This window comes from Pinus tabuliformis, chromosome 1_1, assembly GCF_031772625.1.
Source record: "Pinus tabuliformis cultivar Carrire ecotype Pingquan chromosome 1_1, CPIR1, whole genome shotgun sequence".
Classification (NCBI taxonomy): domain Eukaryota; kingdom Viridiplantae; phylum Streptophyta; class Pinopsida; order Pinales; family Pinaceae; genus Pinus; species Pinus tabuliformis.
The window spans coordinates 137,169,843-137,183,385 of record NC_142297.1 but is presented as its reverse complement, the minus strand read 5'-3'; the positions used below and the strand labels follow the sequence as shown (position 1 = coordinate 137,183,385).

The window sequence follows — 13,543 nt, the reverse complement described above, 5'->3', positions numbered from 1 at the left end:
TGGCGCATTGGAGTTCCGGATCTGTTCGGTGGCAGCAGATCGGAGTTGCCCGGTGGTGGCGCATTAGAGTTCCTGATCTGTTCGGTGGCAGCATACCGGATTTGCCTGGTGGTGGCGCTTTGAAAGTTCCTAATCTGTTCGGTGGCAGTAGATCGGACTTGCCCAGTGGTGGCGCATTGGAGTTCTTGATTTGTTCGGTGGCAGCAGATCGGACTTGCCCGGTGGTGGCGCATTGGAGTTCCTGGTCTGTTTGGTGGCAGCAGATCGGACTTGCCCGGTGGTGGCTCATTGAAGACTTATTCATCAGAGGATCAGAAATTTTATCAGTCCAATATGAATAACAATGATGAGTACTCTCTTAAGCCAGAAAAGACGTGGTCTATTATCAGGCCAGTAGATTATTTACTCAGGGAGCAGCGGCTGCTGTTTATTTTGATAGGAATCGCCATCGCATCGACTTTATCTATCCTTCAGCCTGGTTTTTTTGGCTTCTAATGTTAATGAAAATGGAAGGTTTGTGCCCGACAAACCTCATCAGGTTGTTTATGAGATGCCTATTTCTCGGTGTGCTCAGTATCATTCAGGTTCGATGGTGAATTCAGGGACTAAAGTGCCCCTAGGTTTGAAGAGAAAGTCCCTGCAAGTTGTCGTGACGGGTGGAGCTGGCTTTGTTGGCAGTCATCTACTTGACAGGCTCATGGCAAGAGGCGACAGTGATGTGCGAACCTTAAACATACTCAAACTTGCCAAGCGTGTTGGGGCACGCTTTTTGCTTACAAGTACTAGTGAGGTTTATGGAGATCCTCTTGAACATCCTCAAACTGAAGCTTACTGGGGCAATGTTAATCCCATCGGAGTCCGTAGTTGCTATGATGAGGGTAAGAGAACAGCCGAAACTCTGACTATGGATTATCACAGGAGAGCAAATGTTGAGGTTCGGATTGCTCGAATTTTCAATACATACAGTCTGCGAATGTGCCGTGATGATGGTCGTGTTGCAAATAATTTTGTTGATCAAGATTTGCGCAAGGAGCCTTTAACAGTTTTTGGAAATGGGAAACAGACACGGAGCTTCCAATTCATTTCTGATCTGGTAGAAGGCCTTATGCGACTTATGGAAGGCGAACATGTTGGTCCTTTCAATCTTGGGAATCCTGGGGAATTTACAATGTTAGAACTAGAACAGGTTGAAGAAGGAAAGGATGACTCTAACAGTGATTGGGACATTCCATTGCTAATGAAAGGAAATAGTGAGGAAGATGAAGAGCAGGAGGAGAAACAAGAAGAAGAAGTAATAGGAAATGTAATCAATAATGCAAGCCCAGAAAAGGCTGAAATAGACAGATTTGAGGTAAGTCCCCTACCAAGGAGATCAAGTAGGAATACTCGATTACCTTCTAAATTGAAAGACTATGCATTAATGTCAAAGTTTTTAAACATTGTAGAACCTGCAAATTATGAGGAAGCAAGCAAATCTGATGCATGGAGGGCTGCAATGTATGAGGAAATAGAATCGATAAATAGAAACCATACTTGGGATTTGGTTGAATTGCCTGAAGGTAAAACCCCTATAGGATGCAAATGGCTGTATAAACCAAAAATAAATGCAGATGAGAGTATAGAGAAACTTAAAGCTAGACTGGTAGCAAAGGGTTACTCACAGCAAGAGGGAATAAATTTCAATGACACCTTTGCTCCTGTAGCCAAATTAAACACCATTAGAATGCTAATTTCCTTAGCAACAAAACACAAATGGCAACTACACCAGCTAGATGTTAAATCTGCATTTCTGAATGGTGACTTCAAGGAAGAAATTTATTTAGCCTGAAGGTTTTGTGAAAAAGGGGCAGGAACATCTTGTGTGTAAATTGAAAAAGGCACTTTATGGTTTAAAATAGGCACCCAGGTCGTGGTATGAGAAAATTGACTCAGTTTTTGTTCAGCATGGCTTTCATAGGAGCTTGAATGATCCAAATCTGTATACCAAGTTTAATAAACAGAGGCAAATTATTTTGATTTCTTTGTATGTAGATGATATGATCATAACAGGGAATGCTAACAATCTGATCAAAGAAATCAGATGTCACAAGTGTATGAGATGGAAAGACTCTAGACAAACCTTTCTTACTCAAGGGAAGTATTCCAGAAGCTTGCTGGAAAGGTTCATAATGGAGCAGTGCAGATCAGAAACAACACTATTACAACAGAACTTAAAGTTGAGCAGTGATGATGGTACTAAAGAGGTGGATGAAACCATGTACGGACAACTAGTTGGTAGTTTGATATATCTGACTACAACTAGACTAGATTTGGCATACTCTGTTAGTGTGTTGAGCTAGTTCATGTCAAAACCACTCGAAAGTCACTGGGTCGCAGCAAAAAGTGTGTTGAGGTATCTTAGTGGTACTAGTAATTATGGCATTTTGTACACTAACACTTCTGATGTTATTCTAGCAGGTTTTTCAGATTCCGATTGGGCAGGTAACTTGGATGATCGAAGATCTATCACAGGTTACGCATTCAGCATTGGATCCGGGGTCATAGCATGGAGCAGCAAAAAGAAGAGCACTGTAGCTCTACTTCATCGAGAGAAACTACTGTCAAAAGAGATATGTGTTGAATATTGTAAAACTTGTGATAACATGGCTGATATTTTTACTAAGCCTCTTGGGCGTGTAAAGTTTGAATTGTTTAGAGGGATGCTAGGAGTTCAAGATAATCCTTTCTCCATTAAGGGGGGGAGTTGAAAATAATTAATATTATTTTGTATTAATGGAGAAATGGTTACACAAGTTGTAACGTATCTCCTTAGTTTAGGATTTGTTCCTAGAGTGTAGGAGTTTGGTTGCAACTTCCTGATCTCTAGTAATGTACTTAATGATGTAATTGCTCATTTGATGTAAGTAGAGTGTACAGAGAGAGTTCTCTTTGTTTGAGTGCAGTCTCCAGGTGCAGTACTCACCTGTGAGCTGTAACTCCTTCTTTTTCAATTCAAGTCTGATTTTTATCTGCAAAATGGTTGAATTAGAGAGTCTCTTTCGACATCTCTTAGCAAATTCTAATACATACATGTGGACTACAGAGACTGAGCATGATGAATCTGATCCTTCTGTAGCCAACAAAAAGCGAAAGTGTAGTCTTTACGTCACTTTACGGGTTTATGAAGGTTGTAGAACATGAAATAAAATGGTAGTCTTTACATCACTTTAGTGATTTATCAATCTTATATTATTGAGAATGATTTCTTAAGGTGGTAGAATCTTCCTCTTGAAGATGATAGAATGTGACATAGTCAGCATAATTTGGACTTCTGCTCAGTCGCTTCTAGTCTCTCACATGCCTGCGAAATCTAAGTTCTATATGGACCGTTCTCTATGGACCTTGATCTCTGGTTTTACCCTGTGCGAGTCAGTACCCAACCCTCACAATCAATGGAGAATAGTGCTCATGTCTAATCACTGAATTTCCATGTAACACACATATCTTGTGCTTACCCCAAGTTTCCAAAGAACACGCTTAGACCCAAACCACTTTGCCTTACAAGTTGGTCGCTCCCCCTAGCATGGAAACAAAATCCATCGTGTTGGTGGAATACAAAGGGATCCCCTATGACGTAGGCACACAGCGGGAGGGCCGCAACCAAGCTCTGGCCGAAAAGTAATCAAACGATAGAGAATCAAGGGGTGAGATCCATGGTTCTTATGGACAATTGGTGGCATCAGCCTCCTGACATCCACCAACACAAGTGAGGCTCTACAATCGAACGCTTACCTACGCCAATACCACCAGCACACCAAACCAACTTTCGCTTGGGCCTGATACTTTCACTGGCCGTTTGGCTTAGCGTACAACGGAACCAGTATGCCCTTGACCACAATGAGTTTTCTTGGCATCCTGAGTCCAACTCCTTGTCAAACTCTCAGTGCTTTTCTTCATGATAAACCGGGCTAGAATTCACATGCCTTGGCATTTCAATGTTGTGTATAAAATTCTAACAACTGTGATGACTTACTACCACTCCCACATTCTGTGTGGTGACTTCTGTCCAACGAAATCTCAATGCTTCAACACCTTAATAGATATCACTGAGGATTGGGCTTTCAACATGGATAGTGAACTTTGTATTATGTCCCAATCTCCTCCTTAGGCTGCAATATAGCAACAAAAAAGCATTTGAATTATAACATTCCACATTGTTTGTAGACCTTCAAAGGCATATAAATCCTCTTGCAGTCATCCATACTTGATTATTAGGAAACATGCACACACTAATCCACATACCAATTATGTAGAGCATTCACACAAGTTCAAACAGAAGATCAAGCCCACAAAGGCACACATGCTATAACAATTCATTTAATTACTTAGAATAGTATAATGAAAAGAGATTACACAATTTCCCTTCTCGAACTATCATGCTTTCTAGTCCCTAATTTACCATGTCCCCTACTAACTTCCTTTTCTACTGCTACGAATGCTACACCAATATACTTTTTACAGGCCATAGAATATCCTAAAAGAACAAATCTATTTTGGACATTTGTTCTAAATACTTGGGACTACTAATACCTCAACGTGAGGCTTTTCCCTTTTACAAAGGAACATTTGGCCAAAACAATGGCTCATTAAAACAACATAACAATGTAGATTCTTGCCAGCAATTGTAATTACATCACAATTGTGTATTCTATATTTTCTACACAAATTTAATTTTAGCTAATTTCTTTCTCTTTGGAGAATTTCATGATTCCGCTGGGTCAGGTAAAAAATGGGTTTCCTAGGGTTTGATGCTCCTGCAGCTCCTCATGTAGAAATTTTTAATACCACCTCTTCACAAGTCTTCAATTTGTCAAAGTTCTTTTGGATCTCGTAATTTGTGCTTTTCTACATATTTGTGAATTTACGTTTTTGTCATGTTGTTGTCCTTGTCCTTCTATGACCCCATGTTTTTTTTTGGCTATTGTCCTTGTCCTTCTAAGATCCCATGTTTTTTTTGCTACTACCTTCTTATTATGCTAATGTAGTCCCTTATAGTCAACCAAGTCCTACAATTTATTGTTTCTTCCTTTTCGCCATACCATTTCTTAGGTACCTTCAACCTCCACAATTCCTTGGGTTCAATGTTTATCTTATTTCCTTTCTTAACCAAATTCTTGGTACCATTCATGTTCAGTAGTGTGTTAATCCATGGGTTCACATTCCACCTCATCATGTAGCTCCTATTCTTGATTAAATAAATTTGACAACCTCCCCTGCAACTACTCTATGGAAGATAGAATTCCATCCTTTACACATGCAATGGACGTATTGCATAACTAGTTTCTTTACCTTTACTGAGCAGGTTATTAGCATGCATACCTCCATTATTTCCCATTGCAACTTCTATGATAATACATTCTTGCTCCATATCCCTTGGCCGAGAATGAAGTAAAATTTCAATTTCATGAGACATATTTGTCTCATGCTCCCCTTTTTCTCCTTCTCATGATAGCATTTGTTTTATTTTTCCCACAATACCAACAGTTATTACATCACGAGCTTCATAAAAATTACCAAAAGAAATAATTGGTTTAGGAATTTTTGTCTCTTCTCGCTTCTCATCTTCTTTCTTTGAATGAAATACAATTTCATCCATATGATACATTATTTGACTTGTCTCAATTCCCTTGACATGTGCAACTTCATAATTAGTTTAAAGAGAAAACAATTTCTCTATTTTAAAAATAGGTTCCTTCAACCATTTTAGCAATTTGACCTCCTTATTTAAGTTCATGATAATTTTCTCTAACTGTTGCATTTTATCTCATTGATCCTTCCCTTGGTTGTCTTTACAAACTACACCCTTTGTGCAATATCCCTTAAATTTTGAATTTTCCAACTAGTCTTTTATGAATCACATTTCCTTCACATATTGTAGTAGCATTGCAATGGAATGTCGTTCCTTCTACTTTATGAGGTTGGCGTCCTCGTCTACACTTTATTTCATAAAAAATTTGAATGGTTTTCCTTCACCTTACACATAGTTTCCTTCACAAGTTAGTATTGTTCTATTTGCTTCCATGACTCGCTTTAGGAGGTACTTGAGAGGCTCCCTTTGATTGTTGTTGGGAAACAAACTTACTTCTTCTTGTCCCTGATTTTGAGAAGAAACTCCTATGCCTCCTTCTTCCTTTGTGATATTTTTTTAAGGATTTTCTATCCTTTATTGAATTCATTTTCTCTTCGTCTCTATCCTCTTGCTGATGAACAAATTCCATGCCATTGACCTACAAATCTACACAAAATTTATTAGTTTTAAAACCAGGAGACCTTCTAACCTCTTTTGATGTTTTTATCACCAATTATTTCTTCTATGTATGGATCTCCTTGTGATTGCCTTCATGAGCTAGTGTTGCATCCTTTTCGAGTATGATGGATTTTAACTTTTGTCCTACCCCAATGTTTTGAAAAAGTATTCCATTATTCTTCGTTGTTCATATGACATCTATATATGATTGTCCACCTTCATCATTCTTATGGATTGCAATCATGAGAAAAACATAAATTTTAAAATCATAAGGCTCTCTATCCCCATTGGGTGCCTCTACCACAACATTTTCTCCAAGGAGTACTCCTCACTCTCGTTCAAAATAGTGAACTTATTACTCCTCATTCCTAGCCACTATGAACTCTTCCTATCCAATTTAGCACTTAAGAGGTGCCTCTTCTTCACTTCTAGCTTCCTTGCTTGTAGTTGTCTAATATTCCATTAGATATTTTTCTTTAGATCCCATCCCCATCTTTGATCTTCATTCTCGATCTCTTTTAGGAGCATGTCCATCACACTAAGTATTTCCTTTAACACAACCATATTCCCTTAAAACTCCTCATGGATCATCATTCTCCTAATTCCATCTAGTTTATCATATTCCTCCATTCTGTTGTGGATTTGACTGAAACCCCTATCATAACCATTATGGCCATCTCTCTCTCCTTGTTTATGAGCTTTTCCATGTTGACTATGAGATGAAAACAAGTCTCCACAAGAAAATTCACCAAGATTCCCTCCTTAGGGCTTGGCCTTTTGGTATCATAGGTTCTCCTCCTTTGGAACCTATAGAGCTTCCTCTACTCTTGGATATTGAACTTTGGTCACCTTCCTTGAGAACTTTTCCAATTCACTTCACTTCCCTTGAGGGCTTCCTCTATCCTCTTTTCTTTCCAACCTTAGTTGGAACAACTTCTAGAATACAACTTCTTTGCTATTGGAGTTATTTGCCATATTTCTCTTCTTTCCTGCTACACCTGAAACCAAAAATTTCTTTGTCTAAGATCAAAATTAAAACACAAGAATAGTTTACATATAATGTATCATCATATTGAGATTTCAAATTCACGAATTCCTTTATTTAATGTGCTCTGACAATCATTTTCTAGTTCTTGCTTTGCTAGAAATATTTTCCACTAAGCTTTGGTCCTTTGTCTCACTCTCTCCTACATGAGGAGTCTTTTCCAGTTTCTTTGATCCCTGTAATTTTGTTTCTGATCACCTCCTCATTTGTTCAATCCCTCACTTTGCTTCTTGATCCTAATGAGTGTCACTTGGATCTAATACTACATGACACAACCAATATAAATTGGAATTGCTTCTCAACCCCTCCCAGTCTCACAAATGGGTATGGAATCTGAGTTATCTATGGAATTATATCTCTAGTTTAACCATGGAGGAGTCACTATCGAACCCTCATGATCAGTGTGTAATAGTGCTCATGCCTAATAAATGAATATCCATGTAATGCACACACCTCACATTTACCCTAGATTTACAAAGAACATGGTTAAACCCAAGCAGACTTGCGTTTCAAGCATACAATGCTCTTATTGGTGTGGACCCTTGATTTAATGGCCATTATAAATAGGAAAGAATCCAAAACATAGGTATATTGCAAGTGTTCCACCTACAACATAAGCACATGACCAAGGGGTCATAACAAGGCTTTCACCCACAAAGTAATCTAACAAACCAATAATTTAGGGTTAATATCCATGATGCTTATGGATCACTCGGAGGTTTTCCCCGTGACATTGGCTAAGAGAGGGGGAGTTTTTCCATCAACCTTTTACCTACATTAGAACCACCAATACACCAAAACGTCTTTCGCTCAGGCTTGATAATTTCACTAGTGATTTGGATTAGCATACAACCAGATGTGTAGGTTATCAACCACAAATAGTTTTCTTTTCATCATGACTTCGGCTCCCTCGCAAGCTCTCAACAACTTTTCTTAATCATAAATTAGGTGAAAATTCATAGCACTCAAAAATTCCAGCATTTTGTATAAAATTCTAATAATTATGATGAGGTTTTACCATTACCACATTTTGTGTGGTGACATAAGCCTAATGACATCTCAATTTGTCAGTTCCTTAATAGATATCATCATGTTTTTTGCTTCCATCTTGGATGGTGAGCTTTGTATTATGTTCCCACCTCCTCCTCAAGATGTGATTTAAAAACACAACACATACAAATTTGACTTATAACACTTGAAATTCTTTTTAGAACTTCAAAGTCTTCTACACCCTCTTGCAAGAGCTTATATACACTATAATGATTAAGTGGGAACCATGGAGTCATCCATACTTGATCATAGTTAACACACACACACAAATCCATAGGCCGGTTATACAAAACATTCACATAGTTGAAATAGAATATCAAACCCACTGAAGACATATAGGCTAACTTAGTTCATTTACTTACTCACAACAATATATTGATGGGGAATTATATAGCTTCGTTTCTCAAGTTGATTGATCTCTCGTGCTCACTCTCTATCTTTCTTGGCTTTACTCTACCCTATTCCCTACAAATTTCCTTTTCTACTATTGCACATCCTACACATGTATACTTCATATAGGCCAGAAAATATCCTAACAAAAAAACATGTTCTAGACATTTGTCTCAAATACCTAGGACTACTAACTTCTCAACCTGACACTTTTCCTTTTTAGAAAGGCCCATTTGGACACAACACCAGCTCATTAAAACAGAGTAATGACCTAGATTCTTGCTAGGTACTTGTAATTGCATCAAAATTTCATATTCTATATTTCCCACACAAATTACATTTGAGTGAATTTATTCCCATTTGGAGAGTTCCATGATCTCCTTGGGTCTATTTAAAAATGGATTTTATAGGGTTTGATTCTCATGCATTAGATTTCGAATAAGTAATTTGACTATTTAAAGAAACCTATGAGCTTTGCATCTCTTATTTTATAACTATAAGTATACTTTCAAATATTCACTTATGGTTTTACCATTGAATGTAAGGCCATTTTAAAGGGTCTTGTCATTTTTCAAGCACAACATTCACTTTTAAAGCCATTTTGTCAAACTAAAAGTAGACTTAAGTGTTAGATGTGCATATTTTGTGGACATCCACAAGGTTGGGAGGGCATTGGAAGCTAGAGAACCAACTTCGAGGTACATTATACCTTTTGATTTGAGGAGATGTCTTACTTTTTAGGATTTTTTTATCATTACATTGTTGTACATGTGGCATGAAAACCTAAATCTTATGCACTTTAGCTTAGTTAATGAAAGATAATTGTAATTTACTTATCCTTAGTCTAAATTAGATACTTTCAATTTAAAGTATTATTTATTTATTTCAAAGGAAGTTGTCCATGTCCCTATTAATAGATATGTAGTTCCTAATTATTTCTCATGGTTCACTTCAGGAAGAAATATATAAGAAAGTTTTGAAATTTTTGAAATTTTGTTGAGACTTTTTATCATCTTCATAGCGTTGTGAATGATTTAATGAGTAAGTAGTCTCTTGTTTTCTTTGTGGAATTTCATTCTTGAATGGTGTTTCCTCTTTTGTGGTGTTATTCTCCCTCTTCTACATTCTTGAATGAATCCCTTCTCATTTCTCAAAGGAATTAGAAGTATTATAATAGAGAATCTTTCCTCGAGATCCTTGAAATTTATGAAGTAACTTGGGTAATATTTTAGGGTATGTAGTGGACTACCATGATCCTTAATTTAGTTCCACCTATGAAAACTTTGAATGAGGAGCCTTAGTTGACCCAATATCCCCAAAGAAAAGGGACTAGTCTCTTCTCCTTCCATCACCCTTATTTTTTTGAGCAAATTCAAAACCATTTTTCTTGATTAACACTCTATATCACCATGAAATTCATGTAATTAAAGCCCTAGAGATCCTAACCCCAAGATGACCCCCTAAGCTAGAGAAGAAATGGTCGAAAGTGAATAACAAGGTTAGTGAGGTGATAATTTCCTCCCTCTTAGCTGCACCCCAAATACACTTAATCTTTAATACTTTATCTCAAGAAGTGTCACCATCATCAATGTCATGTAGAGAATCCCTAACCACCTAACAACTATAGAAATATGGATAATATCTTTAGGAGAAACGTGCATATCATATATAAAAATATTCAAAAAACTATGATATCCCTTGATTTATTTTCTCAATCACAACCTTATTTGCTGACACCTTATGATCTTCTCCAAACAATTTATCATCTTTGTATTTCTCCCTATATAGACATGCTATACATGATTGAAAGTAATTTGTTTATTATTACTTTAACTTGATCATCCATATATTTTCATTGAATGTCCAACAGTAAGCCCTTTCCATCTATGCATGTGTTGACAAAGTTCAAGTTTCCAAAATATATGAATGGATTTAATAAATTTCTCCTTTCCAACTTTAACTAGTGACAATTAACTTTATGAAATTGTTGAAATAATACCCAAGTATTACATTCATCTTTATTAAATGTGATATTTCACCACTACTGCTTTGATGTCCGCTTTCACTTGGACCACAAAAAGAAAATAATATTTATTCATTGTTTATATTTAAATCTATCATTGTTCCTTTACGTTTCTATGGTACAAGCATCTTTGGTAGGAGGGTTATCGTTATTACCTAAGTAATAACTTTGAAATGATGGGAATAATTTCTTTGCCAAAGTTATTTGATTAGTTGTTACTCATAGTCATAGTCAACTTTACTTAGGAGGGTTACAGTTATTATCTAAGTAAGAACTTTGAAACCATGGGAATAATTTCTCTCCCAAAGTCATTTGATTAGTTGTTACTCATAGTCAACCTTACATCACAATTATGTACTTAAAAACATTTAAGGAAAAATGCATAATTATTTCCTCATCCTCTCTATAATGAATGCAAACTCTATGTCCTTATTTGGTAAGTATTAGAAAATCCCAAATTAGCACCTTATTCATCAATGCTAATCACAAAGTTGCATAAAATGCCACAATTACCCATAATAGAATGTTGAAATCCATATTACTTTATATAAACATTTCCTATATTCAACATAATTATAGCTTATATCTCATAAGTACCATGATCTAAAACACCTATAATTCCTTTAAGTTGAAACATGAATTGAATCTTAAACTTTATTCCATGTCTAAACATAATTGTCACTCATAATTTCCATGATCTAAAACCTTTATAATTCCTCTTTGTATCAAAATTGATAATTTAAATTAAATTTTCATAATTTTGCTATTTTTAGTTTTACAAGTTTTTAGTATACTAAAAACTAATAATCATTTTAAAGCTCGAATAAGCCTAATAATTAAGAGCACCTGTTTCCTCTAAAAAATCACATATTACAAAACAAAAAAGTGGTAAAATATAAAATCACTGTTATTTTTCCTTTGCTCTTAAACATCAAATAAAGAAAAGGTATTATTTTGACTCCATACTTACTGCAATGTGTAAGGTTCTAGTGACTTTATCACTACTATTATGGTCTCGAAGATTTCTATTTTATAGGCTCTTCACATCCAACCCTATTTTTCCTTTGCTCTTAAGCACCAAATACATGAGTGTTTTAGGAAGGGAAACGGTATTATTTTGACTCCATACTTACTGTAATGTGTAATGTTCTAGTGAGTTTATCACTACTATTATAGTCTCCATGATATCTATTTTATGGGCTCTTCGCATTCAACTCGTATCTGTGAGTATGTCAGGAAAAATCCTAACTGACTACTCACGCAAACTAACTGGTATACATCACTATTATTATACACTCCATGAATTCTATTTGATGGGCTCTTCACATTGAAGCAGTATCGCTACGTATGTCAGGAAAAATCCTAAATGACTACGTGATCAAATATGCAGATAATACAAGGCATAGAAATCCAATACCTATATTACAGATGATAATCAACACAAGTCATAGAAATCCAATACCTATATTACAGATGATAATCAACACAAGGCATAGAAATCCAAAACTTACATTACAGCAGATAAATGAGCAGAAAATATGTTATAGGTCGTGTGCCGTGTGATAGACAATAGCATGACGAAATTTCTGCTTAGAAAGTTCAGAATATTCAACCTACGGGAGATTGACCAGGCATTCCTCGTACGTAGTTAGATCCTTATTCCTTCAGCTCATTCTTTATAAAACCGGGAACATAAAGACTGGCATGGCCTGCATGTATTTTGTAACTTGATAACCGCAGTTCTCCATCCCCAGCTCACCCGGAACGCTTTTACCATCATATTTGTAGCTCCCATGAAACTTAGAACCGATTTTCACATCAGACTTCATATTTGGTTATTTCTGAAGAAGCAGTGGGTTACGGTGACTCGACATTCCATTCCAACTGCTGATTCCTTATACTTCTTTCAATCTATTTGATTATTTCCAAGAGAATCAGTTGGTTGGAATGGTTGAACACTCCATTCCAATTGCGATCTTTGTATTTCTTACCGCATATATGTTATCCCCACTTGGGTACAATCAGTGCCCATGAACGGAAGGAGAATAACAATGAAGACGATGCTATACAAGTTGTAGATATCCGGAAAGAAATACAAGGATCTCACAATTGGAATGGAATGTTAAATCACTCCTACCACTGCTTCTCTCGGAAATAATCAAATATGTGGAAAGAAATACAAAGAACTCACACAATTGGAATGAAATGTTGAAACACCATAACCCTCTGCTATCGAAGTGTTAAAAACTTCGAAGAAGTGTTCTTTGCAGGAAAACCCTATACAACAATACGGAAAAAATTTAACTTACGACTTCCATGGGCCTGGATTAATCACAGCCCAATCCAAAGGTAGAAGAACTGCTCCTCGAGAGGTTCAAAAGTGTGTTGTGTTCATCGAATCCAGCACTGAGAAGATTAAAACAAGAACAGTGCCGCGGCGCCGGTGGATTGACTCTTGCACACGGAATTCTTAAACGTCGTGCGCAATTATTTAAGATTCTCCGCTGCTGTCGATAACAAATCAATATAATATTTTTTGATTCGCTAATATTTTATGTAAAACTGAGAAACAAGTGGACATGAGTCATTCTTTACTGACAGCAGACGGAACTCGTGACCCGTGACCTTTATCATGACCTTTATATCTCTGATAAAGGGGTGCACTCATGAGCGTGGGATAAAGGGCACTCATTAGTCATACCGGCCAAAACCACGGTGCAAATGTTATCTGCCTTAGCACCGGGACGCG

At 36.6% G+C, this 13,543-nt stretch overlaps 1 pseudogene; it reads left to right on the top strand.

The window, feature by feature from the left end:
* Window positions 1-333: 333 nt before the first annotated feature.
* LOC149212015 (UDP-glucuronic acid decarboxylase 2 pseudogene) lies at window positions 334-13,268 on the top strand (annotated as a pseudogene).
* The last annotated feature ends 275 nt before the right edge of the window (window positions 13,269-13,543 follow it).